Source organism: Simochromis diagramma, unplaced genomic scaffold (genome assembly GCF_900408965.1).
Source record: "Simochromis diagramma unplaced genomic scaffold, fSimDia1.1 OVJJ01000551.1, whole genome shotgun sequence".
Classification (NCBI taxonomy): domain Eukaryota; kingdom Metazoa; phylum Chordata; class Actinopteri; order Cichliformes; family Cichlidae; genus Simochromis; species Simochromis diagramma.
In genome coordinates, this window is record NW_024387068.1 from 1 (window position 1) to 20,051 (window position 20,051).

Sequence of the window (20,051 nt, forward strand, 5' to 3'; positions counted from 1 at the left end):
TGTTTAAATCAACCATATGGTTGTCAGCAATGCCCTTTAAAAAAAACCTCTGTTATATACACTAGGTAGCATAACAATGAATGAACCAACCTGCTTTATCATACTTTCAAAGTAGATGAAAGGATGAAAGGACTTGATCTTTAAACAAAATGTTTACTTTGTTTAAAGATCAAGGGAGCAGAGAGTCATTTGTCATAGAACCAAAATTCTTAATGCACCCGAAGGAGTCGACCCCTGCTAACCATTAGAAAGTGTGCAGGTTCAATGCACTTTTTCACTGACGTGTACTTTTCTGACCATAAAGTACACGACACGCATCTTTTGTAGAAAGTACAATAGTGGTGTAGCTAACACTAATGGAAGCATTTTTTATTCAATTGCAAGTTAATTATTCATTTGTGTCAGATGCCAAATACAATAGTTTTTGCTTTTTTATATTTAAATCCCAAACAGACTCCAGTGCAGCTATGACCAAAGAGTCACATTTGCTTTGAAATAAACAAACTGGAACAAGCTCGATCAACAGGTTCTTAAACAGCATCCAGATGCTGAAAATCACATTTAGGGACATTAGGCAGTGAAATATGTGTGTTATTGCAAAAATATGGGATACCTGCTATTTATCATATAAAAAAATTGCTGAACATTTTGGAAGCTAGGCCCTGGGAAGAAAATGCTGGAGAGTTATTTAAGACTCCCCCACTTAGAGCACACACGGGGGTGGGCGGGCGTTAATCAGATAGGAGCTTTATAAATGGAAAGATCAGTTGAGGAAGAGCTGTAATAAAAGATAAACCCCCCTCGTTACAGTTTATCCCTTCATAACTCAAAGATGAACATAACCATGTATAGTAAACTTCATGCTGGTGGAAGTTAAGAGCATATTTGTACTAACTGAACGGTTCTTACTCCTTAGTTAAAGAGGGTCTGTTTTTCTTCTCTACTTCTTCAGTGTTAAGAATTTTGTCAAATCTAACTCTTTTCAAGAAACACTCTGAAACCACTCCTTTGTGTTTACATTACTGAAATGGGTCAAATGAATGCAAAGAAAAAGGGGTGATTTGATTTCACTTTAACCATATCAAAACCAAATCACTCCAAAGAGCTTTTCACTCCCTTTGTACACTCGTACTCCTCCCTGACCAACCAAATGGTTTATTAAACCAACAGTTCATTTCTTTGCTCAACACCAAACAGCAAGCAGACAAAGGAAGTAGCTAACTGATGAACATTTAATCAGCCAATTAGCTCTGAAAAAAAACCATTATTCTGAGAAGAATGAATATTGGATTTAAATGAATAAGTTAACAGACACTTCACCTCTACCTGCAGCTTAAAGAATAGCCTGTGTTGCTCAGCTTTATAAGTAGGCCCACACTGGTTATAGTACATCTGTTTTGTGTTTTTGAGATTATTTTGCTCATTGCCAGTGTGAGAAACAGAAACTGTCTCACTGTTTACTTACTTTTTACGTCTGTTTCATCAGATATCTGAAATGTGCAGCAGTTGCACTGATGCAGACTTTAATATGTTTTGTGTATTAGTTTAGAAAAGTGAATCACTATAATAGATGGCTATGGTTTATGTATTTTCTGTCCTTATGAAAAGTTTATGTCAGTGGTAAATGTAGGGACAAATTATTGGCCTGTTGACAAAAAGCTGAGGGTTTCATCCCCATATGGTTTAAATCAGAGTATAAACTGTTCTATTCTTCCGTACGTAAACTCTGAACACAACAGAATACGCATAACCATAACATCATAGCAGTAATACAGCTTATAAAAACCACTTATAGAAAATCATACAGACAGAGCACTCATTCACACTGCCTGTTAAAACATATGCATGGCCTAAAAGAATCAAAAAACATTGGGGGAGATGAATGGCTTAGTTAACTCAGAACATGCTCATCACTGCCAGTAATTTAAACCACATGAGGGCAAAGTGAGCATGTTTCACTTATTAATCATTGTTTGTATCTACCTGTCTGACTCAGCCTGTCTGACCCCATGCCTTATGTTGTAAAAACGAATTCATAATTATTTGTAATTAATTAGTTAGTAATTAGCACAGACACAGCGCCCCAAGCATGCACTTTATGACAAATAGATGCTAGTCAAATTTTTTATGGCAGCAACATCTTTCCAAAAGATATGTTGATCTCACGGTGGTTTTACACAAATGCCACAAAGAGGCATTCTTGTTACACTTCACTGAAGTCCAGCTAAAGGGTCGATGCATAGCTGGCATGCTGTACTCTGTTTTTTTCTGAGTCTGCACAGGCACAAAAACTGGCATGTGAACTTCTGCATCGATGTTCACATGCACTCTCTGATGATAAATGCTCACATTCATGGAAGCAATAAAACACCTCCAATGAGTTCACTACTCTGTTTAAAGGGTGTGTCGGGCAATTCTTTTCATCGATCTAAGAATAGCATATTCTAATGTAACAGCGAATGTGTTTATTCCCATCATCTGAGGCTCATCGTCGTATTTATGACCTGTCCACGCGTGCTCTGGTATTTTGGTAGCCTTTTTAAAGCATTTTGGCCACTCGTCCACACATAAACTGCATTCTAAGTGACTGAAAATGGAAAAAAAAAAAACCTTCTTCCAGGTGAAGATTTTCACAAAGTCCATGAACATCATGTCCACATGTAAATTTATATTCTTCTTTTTTTCTTTTTTCTTTTTTGATGACTTAAGGTTGATCAGCAATAGGTTATGTTGCCACTTGTTGCTTAGGAATTCTCTTGACATCAAGTGAGATCATTTTTTAGCAGAAAATCTTTGTTACAAAAAATACCCGTGTATATAAGTTTAAAAAACAACAACAACAACAATTCAGTCACATTTTGACATGTAAGGGATCACACTGTCAAATACCTTTCAAACTGAACAATGAAATGGTGCAAAAACAACACAAAAAACAAAAAAAAGTAAAGATATCAACAAAAAGCCTGTTTAGACAAAAGGTTTTTAACTGAGTCCACAGAGTCAGCTAAATGTAATTACAGTGGGAGACTGTTCCAAAGTCATGGAGCCACAGACTGAAACGCTCTGTCCCGCTTCTGTCTCATACACGGGAACACCAGCAGATTGTGAGCCTGCGATCGAACCCTATGAGCAGCAGTCTTCGATTCAATCTGAAATAATTTACTTTTTACTTTTCATTCTCGTTATATTTTAGTTTAGTCTCTTACATCTGTCTCTTCGCCTCGTTCAGAACCCCCACCCATAATGCCTTGCAACACCCCCGCTACCACCATCCCACCATTTGGCAGCAGGACAAGATCAACAGAGACTTCACTTCTCCCTCTGCCTCTCTGTAATTCCTTGCCGTCAACGGTGCAACAGAACCCCCACACCCACCCACGGGCCCTCCATCCTGACCGTTTCATCCACTGCCACCTTCAAAGAGAAAGACCACGGATGGAGAAGAGGACGAAAAAAGAGAATGGAGGATGACGGAAAAGAATGAGTGGAGGATGAAAAAACGGGAAGGGATGTGGGAAATGAAAGACAGAAAGAAAAAGCGAGAAAAGTGTTTTTAACCTTGTCAGGCGAGACAGACGAGGCCAAGCACAGTCTGCATCCCAGAAATCCGTCTCTCTTTTTCCCTTTCCCTCAGTTTTTTGTTTTTTCTTTGTCCTTCTTTCCTCTTTCTTTCTCAGCCTCCCTCTTTCATTCCCTCAGCTCTGTCATCCAGACGTAAAACACACAAACACATGTGCCTCACATTCCTGCGTGCAGAGCAGATTCACCCAATTTGTTTCCACTGAGCGTGTGTGTGTGTGTGTGTGTGTGTGTGTGTGTGTGAGTGAGTCTCTGCATGCGTGCTTTCGTATGCGTGTGCTCGTGTATGTGCCAAGCCAGTAAATAATAACCAATCCCAGCTGTACTGTGGACCGTTCCTCTCATTCTAGCTGAGGAAACAAAGAGGGAGGGAAAGGAAAAAGGCTCCATCAAATAGCAGAGTAATGAGCTGGAAAAAAGTCAGCTGAGAGTTGAGCAGGAAGAATTAATTATGTTTTAATGCTAGCAGACATTATGAGTCCTGTAGGAGTGCCAGTCAGTATAGGAGTTGGGCCAGATGCCACCTGAGAAAAACAGTCCATTTGTACACATTTCAATAGAGAGTCAAGGTTCGGCTACCTTTAAGGTTTTCCCACCGAGAGGAAGCAGCTATAGGTAATCACTGCAACAGATTCCTTCCAGATTCCACAAAACAATCCATTACTAAGTTGGCTTCCTCACACTGTGGGAAACAAGCAGACTGACATTTTCATCCAGTTTTTCTCTCTGGATTTGTGAAAAACAGTTGGATATGACAGGAACCAAATCTGAAACCAAAACAGGGGCGTTTTTTTGTGCAACCTTAGAAAAGAAGGCGGCTATATCCAAGGAGATTAGACGGGGAAGTAGACAGGACAGCCCACATGAAGAAAGGCAAGGAAGATCTTGAGGAGAGAAATAAATGTTTAGCCACAGGGTCACATCACAGGCCTAGCAGTGTAAGCAGCAATGTCCAGACTTCCCTATCTCTCGCTATCACTTCCAGTTCTTCTGGGTGGATATGTTCCAGAGCCTGCCAATTATAATCTCTCTAGCACATCCTGGGACTTCCCCAGTCTTCCCTCCCATTTGGGCATTTCCAAAACTACTTCACCTAGGAGGTGACACCGGAGGTGACACCATTTCGTTTGGAGGAGCCTTTCACTAAGTCCAGACAATCTTCTGTCACTAGCAGCTGGAGGTCCTTTTCTTTCTGTTACTACTCACAGTGGTGATACTGTCCTACTTTTCTATGCATCTAAGGTGGAGATACTGACTTTCCTATATGGCAGGGATTACAAGCTCTTTATTGCTCTCACTGTTTCAAGATTAAAGCAAATCTGTTATACAGATTTACAGTGTATTTACAGTGTAATAATTTTAACTCTGCAAGTTAAAACTCCATTAAAAAGTGGAGATTAGTCCTGAAACAATAAAAACAATCTCTCTCATCTCAACTTTAATGCCACTGATCTGGGTCAACACCACCCTTGCCTGTTCTTCACCTCTCCGCTAATTTCATTACATTTGGCTTGCTGGTTTTTGTCTTCTGTTGCTGACATGCGAGTACACAAACCAACAAGAGGCAAAACACATCGTCACCAAACGGGACAATTACAAAAGATTATTCCAAAAAGTGTTCCTACATTTTATTATACACTCGTTTCAGGGTCACAGGTGTGCACTCAGGGGGCAAAACGTGTGACACAACCTGTGACATCTGGCAACTTAAAGAATTTGCAATGAAACAAGACCAAAAACGTCAGTTTTGGCAACCAATCAGGAATTTTTTTTTCCCTACTAACGTAAGCGATTCTTGCTTCTGAAGCCAAGTCTACTGACGACACAATAACAGCAATGTTCTGTTATTCACGATTTTCTGGTTTTTTGTATGAAGAAATATCCATCAGATTAGTGCTTAATCATGAAGTAAACTTTTCAGATGGAATTATTTTCGCTCAATGGCAACAGATGATGGAACAATATCATGTAGGGAAAAAGGGCTTTTCCACTCATTTATTTAGTGCATATAAATCCACACTCGCCATCTCTATCTTGTTTTGTTTTTTTACTTAATTGGAGGATTTGCTCACTTCACTTCATCTTCAGTTATTTTATATGAGAATTCATACTTGAATCAAATGCAGCAAGATACCAAGTCCCAGATTTAGAAAAGACATACTGAACTGTAACACACTACACCTAATCTAATGAGATCCACTCTTGCTGTAATCAAATTACTTTAGCTTACACTCATGTAGACATGTATTTTGCTGCAACAAGCAGTTCAAATGTGCAATCTGATTGTAGGCGCATGCATTGTGACAGCAAATCCTTCAAATCCTGAAGTTAAATTCCTGGCTTTGTTGGAGACATTTGGAGCATTTTGGTCTTGATCTTGTGAAATCAGTGCCACTTGATTTTCCCTTCAGTGGAATAACTTATTTAAAAAGTTTGGAGTGCTTTTTAAATCCCTCGTCAGACTCCTTATCTTACACAAAGGTTTTCTTCTGAAGGCACTTGCGCTTTCCAAGATGGTGTCACGCAGTTTAATAGCAAAGACCCTGGAGATCAGATGGAGTCTTTGCATCAAGCAACAAGAAGACCCTAGACATGAACATGACATAATTTCCTTAGGGATTATTAAAGCATTCTGATTCTGAATCTAGATCCTCTGGGTCTACTTTTTAATGGTTTTGAATGTGCAATAAAAGTAGTGGACCACCAAAAGAGTTCCAAAATGTTACTTTGTGTCATTAGTTTGAGTATATCACTTTTAAAAAGGGAAACTGTTTTAAAGAGTGTTGAATCTTTGCTTGTCCACATTTGTCAAATTCAGTTCAGATCAAGTCACAACAACAGTGGGCTCAAGACGTTTCATATAGTGAAGTATAACAGGGAGATAAACAATAGAGAGAAAAACCCCAACAATTAAACGACTCTCTATGAGTGAATACTTGGCAACAGTGGGAAGAAAAAACTCCCTTTTAACAGGATGACACCTCCAACCTAACCTGGCTCAGGGAGGGGCAGCAATTAAGCCAACAATCTTTCATGTAGGCTTCCTAGCAGACCTAGAGATTTGTTGAGACTGACACCAACGCAAAATTTAACATCATCAAAGTAGCCACAAGAAAAAAAATAAACAGTCATCATATTGTTGTCCACATCTAAGGCCACTTGAACACAGAACAAGATCCTACGCCCATCTGCGACGGCACTTGAGCCCCCTTTACAATCATAATTCCCAACCTTGAGGAGACAAGGCTGTTTTCCTCTCTTTCTCTACCTCACAACTCACTCCCTCGCTCTGCCAGGGCTTTTTCACTGAGGCCAGCATTTCGTTTGCCTCTTTCCTCCAAACACAAACCCAAAAGAAAGAAAGAGGGGTGGGAGAGGAGAAAATGAGAGAGAGAGACCGGGGGGGGGGGGGTTTGAGTCGGGATTTTCGGAATTTGGTCTATGTTTGGATTGGAAGCGAAGGCCCCAGCGCTGGGCTCTCAGGAGGATAATGGAAAAGAGGGAGAGAAGAAAGGGAGGTTTATGGCTGTGTGTGTACCCTCACAGGTGGTCGGCACATACTGACGGGTCCGGGGGGGGGGGGCTTTTGTGTGTCAAAATGTGTGTGTGTGTGTGTGTGTGTGTTTGTGTGTGTTCACGTGGGGTTGCCGAATTGTGTCCGCCTGTTGGCAAAAGTAACGCCATGTGTGCTCAAAGCATGTATGCTCAAAGATACATGTGTGTATCTTTGCAGATGTTGGCACAAACGCATGTGCGCTTTAGCTTGTAAGAATCAGAGAAGAGAGACGTAGAGAGGAGGTGAATAAGACATTCCTTAGATGCAGAGGAGTGGGGGGGATGCAGGGAGCCAGTGGTTAGTTAGTGGTTTGAAACTAAGAGGAGAAAAATGAACGTCTCGTCCAGGGCTAGGCCTGAAAATGCTACCGCAAACCAACCAACAAGCCAAGTGGGAGAGGAAAGGAGACCGGAGCACAGAAGAGGAGAAGGGGAAAAAAGCGAAGGATATGAAGAGAACCAGTGAGGCCTCCTCTTCCTCCTCTTCCCATATGAGGCCTGCTAACTCCTGCCTGTGCCGCAGGGGAGAAAGAAGGGGAGTGGTGCTTTTATAGCTGGACTGAACCGACTGAACCCATCATGTACAAACAGCAGGGAAAGTATGGAGACAACAGAGGCCTGAGGCCAGCAACCACACAGGGGGCTTCAGATGGTTTCAGGTTGAGGACCACAGGAGGGCTGGAGGTCCAAGGAAGAGAGGGATGGAGGAGTAAGAGAGAACCCCTCCAAATCTCCCTCGAGTCCCTTTTCAGTGATACATCAACAGTTTTGGTTGTTCTTTCTTTTACCTGTTGCTTCTTTTATTCACCTTTGTCCTTCTTTTCTTTCTTTGACTACTTTTCCATTTCTTTTCCTTGTTTTCTTTCTTATTTCCTCCACCCTCATCTTCATTCTTTGGTTATTCCTGCTGCATGTCTGCTCCATTTTCATTTTCATTCCTGTTTGCCTTTATTTTTGTTCCCTTCATTTTGTAACATTTCTTTCGTCTTTCTTTTTTATCCCGTCTTTCTGGCCTTAGATTGCTTCCTTTCCCAAACTGTTTTTTTTTTCTTGGCTCATCACTGGACTACTCCACTTATTAAATAACTCATTCAGTCAGTCTCTTTTTTTGGCTAAATTGCTTTCTTCCTTCATTCCTTTTGTCTTTTTTTTTTTTTTGCTGCACTTTTTTTGTATTGCACACTCCCTTTCTTATTTTTTATTCATTTTCTTTTCTTCTAACTACCATCCTATCACATCTGTTCCCATTGTTTTCCATTCTCTTTCCATCATCTTTGTTTCCCTTGTTTTCCCTGCCATCCTTTCATTCTTGCGTTGATTTCCTCCTTTGTTAGTCCACATCAGATTATTTATTTTTCACTTTATTCACTTCTTCCATTTCATCTTCTGCCATCCTTTTCCTCCCCGTGGCTCTGTTTGCCCTGAAACTTTAATTTTTGCCCATACAGTTTAGTCATTTTGTGTATTTTCATATAACTGATTAGTGTTGTGAACTGTGATCCTTTGTTTCTTTTTTTCACTAACTTTGTTTCTACTTTTTTTGTACTTTCTGGTCTTTCTTCCTTATTTTATCATTCCTTCCTAACTCTTATCTCCCTATTCTATTTGTTTCTTTCTTTCTCCCTCTTTTAACAATTTACTTAAAACTTGTACACACAACCCTGCAGGTTTCCATATGCATGAGCAGTGTTCCCACCCTGTAGCAGACTGAGTGGGTGGAAGGGGCCTGTAAGACAGATGCACCCAACAACAACAGGAAAGGAGTTTTCTTGGCTCAGAGTCTTTTCTAAAATCCATCCATGTGCGTCTGCCCAACCTTTGGAGAGCAGCATGATGCAACAAGCCTGCAACACACGCAGTACTGCATGACATGAAAACCACAAAATCAGCAAAAACTTTCGCCCCGACCACCATGTAACATCAGTAAGGGATTTTTGTTGGTCTTATGCACCAGTGGCCACTCCCCAAACCCTAAACCAGGATTTCAGACCCCGGAGAATTGAAGTCTAAGTGCAAGAATGAAGTTGGGAAGTTTTTTTCTGATACAAACTTGTGCAGCATAGCACAGAGGAGCTATGCTTGGTGTGAGGAGAGTGGAAGTTTTGTGTGTGCTTTGTGTCCACCTTGCCACACTTATGGGTGTGTAGAGTTGGTGTATATGGGAGTATTTGTGTCCCTAAATATGGCAGCGTAGCGGTTTTAAATTTAAGTATTTCAGTCTAGCACAAGTTGGTAGTTTGTGGACAGAAAAGGTCTTACGGTATGCAATTATATACAAACACAATTGTGGATCACCACAAAAAACGACAATAACGCCACTGTTACAATGCATGAAGCTAAAAATATGTCCCTTGTCAATGCATTTTCTCAGAGTATAGGCTTTCTGCTAATTTGGTTCAACTGCTTCCAGAGTGAAGACGCTACATTAGGAAATTCCAGCCAATGTCAGTGTTCAAAATACCAGTCTGGGCAATACCAACAGTAATACTTGGTAATCGTGTAAAGAGTCTTTGAGCTCTTAATCAAATAATCTTTCAACATTTAGTCAGACCACATCTGATACAGGCAAGAGAGAGACACGGGAGATGAACACAGGCCACTGACACTGCTAAATGCCATCTAATTTTTAGATATGCCAATAAAAAGTCAATAAGGTCAATGCCAATATTTGGCTGACATGTTGTTACAACCCCACTTCAAACTTCATGCCCCACCTTGAAAGCACTTTACCCCACCTTTTCATTTGGGCATGCTCGTATCACACAAGCACAGTGGAAACAGTAAAAACTGGTTACAGGATGATGGCAATAACTGTAACACAGGCCAAATGATGTCGATGGTACATCGATGTGCAATGCTAGTCCAGTTAACTGTCACTCAGAAAGCAAAAAGAATTGTGCTGAAGAAATCAAATGTAATTGATTTTATGGGTTTTGTTTTGGGTTTTTTTTTCTTGATTGATATTGAATTTCTTGAATTGATCGAGAAGTAGTTCTAGTTAAGTTGAGAAATTCTTAGTGATCTGACAGCCAAACAACGTCCACCCTAATTTTGTTGTTGTTGTTTGTTGATAAACTGTTTGTTCATAAAATGACAATGTGAAACAATTATTGACCACAAACCTTTTCTTGCTAGATATTCCAACAAGGACATCCAGCTGAGTGTAAGGTATATCTCCAGTCTCAGCACAACTTTTCTTTTGGAAACTATTTTTCAACCAGACATCAAGGTAAAGGGGACAGCTGATGCTTTTTCATATGTAGCAATTCTTTTACAGCTCGTTGAGCCCTAAAATTGTGATGTAACTTACCAATTTGTTACTAACCAATTCATTTGCACTCTTCTATGTAAACAAGGAAATAATGCTGTTGTTTTCCTAGCTGGGACCACTGTCCCTCACATCAGTGTTTCATTTGTTTAAAATTCAGCAAAACAACATTTCATCAAGTCCACAAAGTTTTGGTGACTGGTTATTTCTTTAACTTTTTTTTTTCTCCAAGCAAAATACATTTCAGAAGAAAATCAGAGCTCCCAGACAAAACCCCTGAGGAGCTCCTGAGATTACCAGGAGTAGGAAGATCATATATGGCTGTAAAGATTATTGTCATTAATATTAAATTAATCGTTTTAAGAAAAAATCATAAAATGTTATTTCAAAAACTCAAAGCAATATCTTTGAAAAGGTCAGAAAAAACAATATATATCCAGATTACAGACAAAGAAAACCACAGATGCTAAAGATTTCTAGTATTCTTATTGATTAGATTCATTAAAACCCCTAAAGACAACAGATGTCAACCTGTATTAATACTGTAAATGTTTGTTTTTTAATACTTGAATCATTACATGGCTCGTATATTTATAAATAGCTAGTTAAATTCTGTAAGTGCTGCCACACTTATGGCCGGCACATATTGTAAACCAATATTAGGGAAACGTCAAGGGACTCTTAGATTTCTAGATACACAGACAAAGCTGAGATTTACCTTATAACAGCCTGTTAGTGAGGCAGATCTTCTCCCTGTAGTTTGCCTGAAGATGCTTCTTCAATGGTCGTACTGTGAGCTCAAAAATTCATCAAAATCAAGCGAGTTTGTCCGACGTGTCCTGTATCATCTTCATCAAAGTTATCGGTTTTCACTGGCTGCTCTCAAAATCAAAGAAATCTGCGTTGTTGAAAAGCAAATCCTCCCCTCGGGGGATCGTTCGGAAGGTAAAATATCTATTGCTAGTGGTCAGTTTTCACATATGAATTGGAAAACCTTGTCCTGGGAATATTTTTCTTCAAAATGACTATTATGTAAAAAAAATTTAAATGAATAGGGATTTTTTTTTTTAAAATTGTGTGTCACTCAAATATACGAATGCAGGATACTCTGCGGCGTAAATGTCAAATCTGGCGTAAAATCAGGCTCTCCGAGAGGCGCATCGCTCAGTTGCGACGCTGGTCAACTGAGCTTCCAGCGGCGGAGAGGAGGGAAGAAGCTGTCTGGGTGGGAGGGAGAAAGGGAGAGGGGGGCGTGGAGAGACACTGTGACAGCATGAGCGAGAGAGAGAGAGGGAGAGAGTCTGACATCCGAGGGAGCATTCCTCCTCCAGCTGTTGAATATCTGGACGTTTTCATTGCAGCGCTTCTTCATTTTTATTTTGTCATACTTTCCAGATCCAAATTGTTGCTACATATCATCCATCCGTTTCATTACCGGTTGCCCCATGCTGATTTAAAAGTAGGGTGTAAGTGTGCGTGATTTTCAATATTTTTGGGAATTAAATCGGGAATAATTATGCTACAAACCTTGAATTTCTAGATGTTGATTTTAAATTAAAGCACACACACTCACGATTGGTTGTGTGAGCCTCATGTGTTTGTTCTTGTAAATAAAAGATGGACATTTATTTGTGGTCCCGTTTTAAGGCTTTGACATTTGCCTTTGTGTTATTCTTTCTTTCTTTGAGCTTGAAGTGATCACATAGACCAGAGGGTTGAGAGGCACAGCTGCCCCCTCATTAAAATGAAATCATAATCTTCTTGGATGACCTGTACCACAAAGCAGGTCATTTAATTTTTCATATAATTCTATTACAAATGCACCAAAAGACACAAACAGCAAAGCCACTGTGGTGAGGCCCACAAGAGGCCCAAAAATTGAAGGTGATGCTCAGCAAACAACAATCATCCACAGCAGCCTGTATTAGCACACTTGTCACTCGAATTCATTTATTTGTTTATTTTGCTATTTAGTTGCTTTCAAAGAATATCCGTCAAATTTTAAGATCATTCTGTTGTTTCAGTATGGCTGAAAACTTCCAGGAGGCTGCGACCCGTCACCATTGAGACATCTGCATTTTGCAGCTTTGTTTTGCATTTACTTTTCATTTCTTTTTTACTTCCACTTTCACTCACAGATAAGTTTTAGATTTCATTGTTGCACCGTGAATATGCACCAGTTACCTGTGAGTAGATTTCACTGCAGCTTTTTCATGCTCAGATAGTGAGACATGCAATATCGGTCTCAAGGACTGCACTGACATTAGAGCTTTACAATATTATCCTATACTTTTTAAACACTTTTCAAATTCATAACACAATTCTCCGAAAACATTTGTCTGTAGCTCAAAACCAGGAAAACCAGAGAAATTAAGGGCAGCAAAGCTGACTGCTTTGGGAACTGCAGATAAAAAAAACATTTTTGATTAACTTTTATTTCTTGTATTGAAATGGCTTTTGTTTGCTAATTTTCACATGAAAATATGATGAATACTTTGACCTTCCTCCCTGAAACTAAAACTGTGCAGGCGGGCTACATGTGTGCTGAATCTGAGAACTACAAAGTGGCTGCGTGTTTTTATCACTCCCCTTTCAGGGACATAAATCTCCTAAAACAGTTATATTGTCGTGACCCGGCTCTTTTTTTTTTTTTTTTTGAGGAAGAAGGTCTCCGCAGTCTAATTCATCACTTTATAATGTAAACACTTTAAGGATCAGAGTAAGGGCCGTGGCCTCCAGGTCTCCAGGAAAATGATGTAGAGATGAATATACAACTCTCTCATTTTTTTTCAGTCCATTCCACTGGGGTGGAGGTAGGGAGGTAGAGTGGCCAGTTGGAGTGGCCACCAACCAGTTGGAAGGTTGGTGGTCTGATCTCAGCTCCTCCCTTGTGCTGAGGAATCGTTTAAGCAACAAATTGAACCCTGACTTCCCCTGTGCATCAGTCTTATCAGAGTATATGAATGGTAAAATGGCCTGAATTTGTATAGCACTTTACTTAGTCCCTAAGGACCCCAAAGCACTTTACACTACATTCAGTCATCCACCCATTTACACACACATTCACACACTGGTGATGGCAAGCTACATTGTAGCCACAGCTCCCCTCGGGCGCACTGACAGAGGCGAGGCTGCCGGTCACTGGCGCCACCGGGCCCTCTGACCACCACCAGTAGGCAACGGGTGAAGTGTCTTGCCCAAGGACGCAACGACCGAGACTGTCCGAGCCGGGGCTCGAACCGGCAACCTTCCGATTACGAGACGAACTGCCAACTTTTGAGCCACGATCGCCCCCCAGAATTGTTTTTAATTGTGTTGTTCTGTTGTTTATGAGCCTTTTCTTGTCTCCCATACGTGTTTTATGTATGAAAAGAAAATTGTTAAAATGTTCGTCAGAGCCCAGGAAGAATAGCTACTGCTACTGCAGGAGCTAATGGGGAACTTGGTAAACTAAACTAAACCATTCTCTTTTCTTTTCATACTTATTACAAGGATGATGACAGTCACTTATCAGATGCACAAACCTGTTAGACATTATTAGCAGCAGCAGCAGCAGCAGCAGTAGTAGTAGTAAATGTCAGTTTTCAAAAATGTCCTTTTTTGATAATAAAATGTTAAAAATTAAAGTATTATGACATGAATACTCCAGCGAGTATTAGCGAACAACTTTATTAGGTGACCAACATGTTTTAGTTTGTGGCCTTCATCAGGGTCATTGCAAAACATATATTTTAAAAAAAAAACAGGAAATAGAAAAAATCCAAGTGGACCAATCACACATTCATCATACTTTATTCAAAAAAATAAAGTATGGTCGTTTCTGCAATCCAATCATGTACAGTATGGACTAAGAATAAAATAAATCTGTAAACACCTTAAAAGGTTGTTCTGTCAATCTACAGCAAACCCATTTCATAAATTACACGTCTTTTATAGTTATAGTTATTCATAGATGTGAGGAGATCCTGTGTGAACATTAGCAGGGATGTTTCTGAGACCCAAGCAAAACTATACAAAAAACCTCTCACGGAGATTCAGGAAAACACTACACCCTGCAGGGTCATTTTTTCCTCACACCAGCCTTTTTAGTGTTCAAAAGCTGTGCTGAAGTGTTTCTACATGCTATTGACAACATGATACTTACATAGTAATAACAAACAACATGTAAGCATCTAAAAATATTCTAAAATGTCCATATTTGATATTTCTTACAGCACTTTATATTTTCTTTTTCTCCAAGGCAAAAACCAGCAGCTTAGACAAATTTGATTCATTTGGTCAGAGAATTGAAGAAGTAGCACAGAAGTGAAGTGATGAGTAGTTTTTAAAATACAAAATACAAACTCGCTGATGTGATGCTTGTCATGTTATGTTGTCTCTCTCTGTCTTGTAGTGTGATCACCTCCAGATCTCCATGAAAAAATATTCTTTGTGATACTTTAAATCCTGATATATGAATTGCAATAAATTAATCCTGTTTAATCAGATTTACAATTATCACTTTTAGTGAAATATTCACTATTTCTCTTATATTATCATGTAATGATCTTTGTAGAAGAATAAAAAATTATAAAAAAAGAAATACTAAATGTCAGCTACTTCAAAAGTACGTTTTTTGGAAATAAAACAATAAATGAAATTTACTTTATGGACCAGATGAGGAATCTGTGTATTAGGAAGACAATGATTGTTGTCATATCTAGTTATATGAAACAAGCCTGCCCTGACAGCCCTGATAAATTCATCATTAGTAATTAATAATGATAACTGGTTTTGGTGTAACACCTTTGGATTACTTCACACATCAAAAAACTAGACATAGTTTAGTTTAATTTGGACAAAAGGATGATTAAATATTATTATAATTACTAATACTGTATTATATTATATATTACACTTTGATGCGATGGCTTGCAAGATATCAGAGTAGGACCGAAGCAACTCTAGTATGCAAAGTTTTAAACAGGAAGTAGCTGTGGATGCGACATTACTGATCAGCAGTAATAAGTTATAAGTAATAAGGCTAAAATATTACTTCAGTATATTAATTCAAATACATTTGGAGAAACAGAAATTTTAAAAAGTTCAAAAGACACAAATGTTTTAATGTAAAAAATAAGTATGTTGAAGCCAGATAAGCAAACTTGATATTTACTGTGTTCTAGATAAAATTCTAAGAAGACGTATGAACATATTTCACTTCCTTGCAACTCTTTACACGGAAGTGAGATTTGTTATATATTTGCCATCAGTAGCAATATCAGCTACAGATAGTAGTTATGGTTACACGCCAAAAGGATTTTTAGTGTACACTTTAAACACTGCAAACCCCAAAACAGTAGCAGAACTTTAAAAAAACAAAACTTAAGGCAACCTATTGCCTTAATCTGCATGATTTCAGATCTGCTTTAACAGACTCGTCCTAAACGAATGAGTGAGAGTGATCACAAATGAATCTGCTAATTACAAGATGATTTTAGGACAAATCACCTCTCCAATTTCTCGTCTTCATCATAATCTTCATCAGAAAGGTGTTTACACTACACTGTAAACCCGAATGTTCAAAGTAATTAAATAGATTAAGTAGTGTATACTCAAAGTCTTTAAAAAGTTCTGTTAACTTAAATATGTCAAGTTCGTGTAACATGTTCTTCTTTTTGAGTAGATGAAACTAATAATTTTTGATTGAAATGAACTATTTCTATATTAAGTAAGCATCACTTAAGATCACAACTTAAGCACAACGTAACACAGTTAAGTTAGGACATATAAGAATGGTAAAGTCCTGTTATTTTTGTTGTTTCAAGTAGGTAGGATTTAATAATAAACTTAATTTATGTAGCACGTGCTAAAATACAATAAAATCTCAAAGTGTTTCACCAAATAAGTAAAATCAAATTGTCTTAAACGCATTAGTAGAAGACAAAATGTATTTATTTTAATATTCATTGTCTTATCAATGTATTTTTTTTAAAGTGTTGAGCAGCTGCAGGAATCAATTTTTATTCCGAGTTAATAGCTGATTCACCCTCCGAAGCGAAAGGCGGCGCTAATGAGCATTATACACTGATCGTTTTCCGCTATACGAAACACAGAAGAAGTAAAGGTATATGGGCGGGAAACGGCACCAAAGAGGCAACACGGACGACTGGAGAAAGTTGGACCTAATGGCAGCAACTAGCATCACTGGACTTACAGTAAGTTTTCAATGTTGATATTAGTTTATTGTTAAAATACGAATATTTAGTTGTATTTTGGGTGCGTGTCGAAAAGAATAGCAGAAATGTCAGGTCCGTGTTTTTTATGTGCTTTGCTGCTCTCAAAGAAGAAGAAACTTTGCGCTTGCAGAGCTAGCATTAAGTTGTTGTAATGAGGGTCGCAGACTGTTTAAAAAGTTAGATAGTACTTGTTCTAGAGGTGGCGCCCGGTCGCCTAGTATGAAACAAAGTGTTTTAATCTCTCTAAATTTTGAAACCCCCTCTCATGACTCAGAATAGTTGGGTCCAAACAAGCCCGTGTTCCCTGCAGTTACACAGCGGAGATACCTGTCTGCAGTGAGAGTGCTTTCAAGCCGTTTTCTTGTTAGAAATGCTATATTTTAAACTATATGTGCGAATAAGTGGTGCAGGTGTATTAGGCGTTTGAGTGATGGTCTCCATAGGTGTTTTTTATATATATTACATATAACATTGTAATATTTGCTTGATGGCTTTAGTATCTTGACTAGAGATGCATTCACACTTTGGGGATTAAATGAAAAGATCATTAACAGAGAAAAATTATGAATGGAAGTATTTATAATTTGTCACCATTTGGATGCTTTTTAATTGTTCATCAGTTTATGCCTTTGGATCTCTCTATTCCAGCTTCAAGAATTAAGACAGAGTCAAGGAAGAGAACTGGGGATGTGATAAAGACACCAGGTAATTCATTTTGTTTGTGAATTCTTCTACCAATCACCTCTCTCGCTCTCTCTCGAGTTGTCTTAAAATATGTTAAACTAACTACTAAACCAACTTTACTTATGCTATTTTCCACCTATAGATTCTTATATAAAACAAACTTTTTGAGGAAAACAGGTTGCCATTTTAAAGCAGTGTTAGCTATAGTCCATGACCATGTCTTTGTGAGATAATAGTAATTCACTTATTGTTATTATTTATCACTTATTAATATAACTTAACTGTTATATTAAGTTGTAAGTATAAGGAGTTTCCACATTTCCCCTGCGCAGACAAACCATAGTGATGTCCTGCCCACCAGTGAAGGAGCTCTTGAACCTCTGGCCTGCTCTAAAAATGGAGTCTGGGGTAATATGGATCAGCTCTCCTTAAAATGAAAATTGTAATTCTTACTCATGTTGCAGCTTTTTGCTGCTTTATAAAGGTGTGCGAGATTCTTCAAATTGAACTGTATTGTCCTTCTGCTGTAGTTGTATGCAGAGTTTCAGCAGATTACAAATCAGAACCTGCCCAATACATTCTACGCTGAACTTGACCGCCATCTTTCTCGACTGATGACCTTATTCTGACAGAAGGCATCAAAAACTGGGAAGACAGCAGATGCCCTGGCTGAAATTCTAAGAATTCACGATGAACAGGTAATAATAGATTGTTACACATTTCATAGGTTGAACCAGTGGAACATTGGACAGGTTCAATGATTTAAATGAGCTTTTTGAATTTTGCTATTAGTCCACTTTGTGTTTGCTATTTGTCTGACTGTATTAAAGATGTGAACAGGTTATTTGTGGACATATGTTCTGATTTGACTGTTGTTGTTCAGTAAACTCACCAGTATATAAAATTGTGTTTTTATCTGGCAATAGGAAATCCATGATATCCACACCAAGCACACTACCGTTCTCCACGCCCTTCCTGTCTATCTGCGTGAGGATGTCTCTGGATTTTTCAGAACCTGCACTGTGAGTGTCCTTAAGTATCTAACAGATACTACTGTGTATATAAACAGTGCATCAAAGTACAAACATGTATTTTGATGCACTGTTTGGACTTACCTTTGTTTAGTCTACCCATATGGTTTCCTTGTGTGGTCTTTTCTGTCTCCTCACTACGAATGAACTGAATTGGTGTTTTGTTGAAAGTGATAAGATGTTTAGTAAAACATTTTCCTGTGTATTTCCTTTAGCTTAGTTTCAGTCTATCTCACACCACTTGATTCTCTGGTGAATTAGCTGATTTATGTGTATAGAACATGGATCTTCTGTTTTTCACCTCTTACAGTGAGACCCAGGTCTCCCTTGTAAAAGAGGTATTGGATCTCAACGGGAGTTGGTAAAATGAGAAATTATATGTCGTCTGTTATATTTCTTGGGTTAGATTGTGATTAGTATCTCTTTTTTATTCATTCAGGACGAATCTGATGAGTTGGAACTTGATGATGTTGAAGTGGCCCTCTTCACTGTCATCAGTGACCATGACATGACAAGTCCAGTTCACTACCAACCTGTGAAAATCTCTGTCGTCATTGAAAGTGATGCCGTGTTCAGTCTCCCCAGATTTGGTGAAGCCTTCTGGTAATGTTTGGACTAATCTATGCACTTCACCTCAGCTACCCCAGAGTTTGTTCTCATTAACATAATGCAAAGCAACACTAATGTTTTGTATGTTTTAATGTTTTTCGTAATACTATTTCTAAAATATTGTGGGCTGCGCAAGATGACCTAAATTTCACTGTTTGATACTGGTTAATGTAAAACAAATAGCATTGTAATTCACTCAAATTGCTGCCCTGTTGCCTTATTCAGATATTAGCCAGAGAGCCAAAAGCACATTTTGATATTATTTATTATTATTTGGCATTATTTTTTATTACTCTGACAGTTTTCCTGACTAAACAATTTTTGGTCTACTTATTTTAATTTATAAATGTTTTTGTTAATTATTTTTAATTTATTTAATTTTTTAAAGAAAATGTATTTAATTTCAACATAAATTAAAGGGAATTAAAGCTAAAAGGGAGCAGGCAAGATACTGTTCAATGACAGATGTTTATGACTTTTGCATATTAAGTTACCGATACTCAGTGTAATTGAGGCAATCAATTGCCTCAAAAATTTTAAGTTTTGGGTCACATGTTTTTAAGTATCAAGTAGTCAACATATTTGACTAACGTGTACTTAAAATAATGACAACACAAACTAATAAACATTTGAGTTTTGTTAACATAAAAATGTTGTGGTTGTGTACTCGTTTTTATAAGTTCTGTGAACTTATTCCTTTGAATTTATAAACTTGAAATTTTAAGTCATATTAACTGCAAATATTTGAGTTGACCGTTCTCAAAAGATACAAGTACCATGTAATCCAAACTTTTATGTTCTGGAAAAATTTGACTTTTGAGTTGATCAACTCAAAAAAATTGAGGCAATCGATTGCCTCAATTTTTTTGAGTTCTGGTAACTTATTCGGGTTTACAGTGTAGTCAGCACTTAGAAACAAGAATTAGAGTCATGGTAGTGATACTGAGATGTGCAGAATAAAGATGTCATATTACTGTGAAAATTTGCTCCATCTTTGAAGATGATCAGAACTTTTTAAAAGTATCAGAAGCAGAGACCTGATGGCACATTCATGTAGTACTAAGAGATTTTCCATGTTTAAGTGTTGAGGGATAATTTGAGTTCTTT

The 20,051-nt window shown here is 38.2% G+C and overlaps 1 long non-coding RNA gene across 2 annotated transcripts; it reads left to right on the forward strand.

The window, feature by feature from the left end:
* The first annotated feature begins 16,263 nt into the window (after window positions 1-16,263).
* On the forward strand, window positions 16,264-19,602 carry LOC120742155. 2 transcript variants are annotated; one of them, XR_005697791.1, is made up of 6 exons: window positions 16,264-16,599; window positions 17,269-17,325; window positions 17,637-17,712; window positions 17,835-18,002; window positions 18,231-18,326; window positions 18,775-19,602. It is a non-coding gene; the product is annotated as an uncharacterized LOC120742155 (long non-coding RNA). The 2 variants fall into 2 exon arrangements; XR_005697790.1 differs by having other exon boundaries at window positions 16,267-16,599; window positions 18,231-19,602.
* Window positions 19,603-20,051: the final 449 nt, after the last annotated feature.